The sequence below is a fragment of the Montipora foliosa genome, chromosome 6 (assembly GCF_036669935.1).
Source record: "Montipora foliosa isolate CH-2021 chromosome 6, ASM3666993v2, whole genome shotgun sequence".
Lineage (NCBI taxonomy): Eukaryota > Metazoa > Cnidaria > Anthozoa > Scleractinia > Acroporidae > Montipora > Montipora foliosa.
In genome coordinates this window covers 11,605,126-11,607,625 of record NC_090874.1, presented here as the reverse complement: position 1 = coordinate 11,607,625, position 2,500 = coordinate 11,605,126, and the positions used below count along the sequence as shown (strand labels likewise).

The 2,500-nt window shown below is 40.7% G+C and overlaps 1 protein-coding gene across 1 annotated transcript in view; it reads right to left on the bottom strand.

The window, feature by feature from the left end:
* LOC138008686 (uncharacterized) overlaps nucleotides 1-2,500 on the bottom strand; it is a 10,470-nt gene that overhangs the window by 7,480 nt on the left and 490 nt on the right. The window lies entirely within an intron of this gene.

Genomic DNA, 2,500 nt, shown 5'->3' with positions numbered 1-2,500 from the left:
CTTTTGCGGTGGTCAATTCTGTTTGATCAAGTCACTCGTACTGGCCATGCCAAACACTGCATTACTGCTGGGTCTCCCTGATAATCCGGTAATGTGATACGGTTTATCTCGTTCACTTCGGGCTAATCAGAACGCACATGTACTGAGGTATTTATAACTAAAGTTGAAGCTCACTTGAACTCTCGGATTGAAAGCTCTCGTAAGCGACCGCGACCACCTTTGGAATTACCCAACAATTACCCAACTAGACTTTCCCATTGTTTTTAATTTTCTCGCTGGTTATTAAGCACTTAATGACTGGCCCCAAGGGAAACAGTGAGTTTTGTTTCCCCGAGACCCTCAATGTTCCCCGAGGCGAAGCCGAGGGAAACATTGAGGTCGAGGGGAAACAAAACTCACTGTTTCCCGAGGGGCTAGTCATTAAGTGTTTTGTTATACCTTCCAACTCAAAATAGAACAATACACAGATAAAAATTATTTGCTTGACGTCGGCTGGCGTACAGATTTGCCGCCGTTTCAGGGGCACCAAACGAATCTGTTCCTCACATTATCTGTTCCCCAGAGGAATCTTGCTGGCTGGCAAAAATACAGGTGTTTCGATGAGCTGGCTGGGAAATTTTGTTATTGACAGAGGTTTTGCCTGGGAATTACTGACTTTTTCTTGCATTTCAACCCGAGCTGGCTGTAGAAACTCTGAAGACTGAGGACGACTAAAAAAATAACCTGTTTTGTCCCGGTTTTGTCGCTTTTGTTCGGTCGTTTCGATCGTGGGATTTGAAAGCGCGCGGAATTCCTGGCTGGGAAATAAATTTGATCTGCTGGCTGGGAAACCAACCAATTTTATCTAGCTGGCTGGGAAATTTCTTGTGTGTCTTGCTGGGAAAAAGGAACAGATAATGTTTTCCCAGCAACACTGAAAAACACCTGAAAATGCCTTAATAACATTTATTTTCCTTAACCGGGGTATAATAATACATTTTACAACAAATTGGTCGTTGGGTGCCCCTGCCGTTTCAAAGGTGCACGACCTGATCACGTCTGAGTCGAAAGTTCAAGTTGTTGTTGCCCTAGGGCGTCATGAAGTTTTGTTCGCCCTAGGCCGTCATAAGTGTTTGGCCAATGACATTTGACACGTTCTCCTCCAATCAGAAAACGTATTTGAGTTGGGAGGTATAACAAAGCTTGTTGACCGACACCCGACTGCTATTAAAGGGTAGCCTCGCTCTTCAAGGCGGGCTTTGAATGTTTTGGCTGGGAATGTTTGTAAGGATATTTTGGCAGATGTGAATGAGAATAAAGAAGTTCTCATTATCTTCTGTACCATCAATAAGAATTTACAAATCCTAGAGACTTGTATTAAGCTCTAGTAGCGACCACTTTTTCGAATTCCCCAGTGGGTGGTCGCTTACGAAAGCTTCGATTGTAGTTAGGTACTATGGTGGACATAGGAACTTTAACCAGCTGAATTGGCCTTTCGGATAACTAAACTCTCTCAATATGGGGGAAGATTTAGTTGTTTCGGTCCGGCTTACAAGAACGCGGTTGAGACAGATGAAGATACTAATTGAACCAGGAATATGTATGTCAACGACTTCTTTTGATTGACTGATGGAAATCTGTTCGTGTGAATAGGTGATAAGCGACAGGAAGACAATCAGCACGGTTGAAGAGATTTATACGGTATTTATCCCTGATGAACACAAAGAAAAACGGATAAATGAAAAAGTGAATAACTAAAAAGGTTTCTTCAACATTCATGAACAATTTTTCGGATTATCTGGATGTTTCCACGTCAAGAATAGCTATAATCCTCGCCAGATAACATAAATTTTAGCCTCTGGTTAAACTCTGCAACTAACCAAGCTACGGCCCATGTCCGACTTCTTTAAGCCGTTATTTACACTCTCAATCGCTTTTGTTTGGAAGCACATGGCCAAAATAGAGGACAATATGAAATTTATATGCGATGTGAAAAGTCAGTTTGTTATGTCTCCAAAAGTTTCGGGTAAACGGACTCTGCTCCCGTATATTGTTTTTATTACCGGCAATATTCAACATAGTGTATTTTGTATGTTTGTCATAAGATATCAATTTTGAATATGCATGCGCGAACGCGGAGTTGCGTTACTTGAATTGGGCATCGGAAAATCATCTGACCAAATACATCATTACTTTTTAAACTCATTCCTAAATGGAATTAGTCTTAATTAGTCAATACGCATCGGCTGTTCCTTCACGGGTATTAAAAAAGATAGAATTCAGACTACTGCATATAACTTTTCAATAGTATTGTGTTCTAATATTTCTTTCGTGTTCCTTGATAAATACTGAATGCTTTCATGAATGAACCACAAACTAAGCCTGAAGAGCTAAATATCAAAGATTACAAATAAGTAGCCGACGTTTTCAGTAATTCGAATAGCAGTTGGCTTCTACACGTCATAACACGGCTAAATTAATGCTTGATGGTCCCCAAATCATGTTTAAGCGAAATATTAGG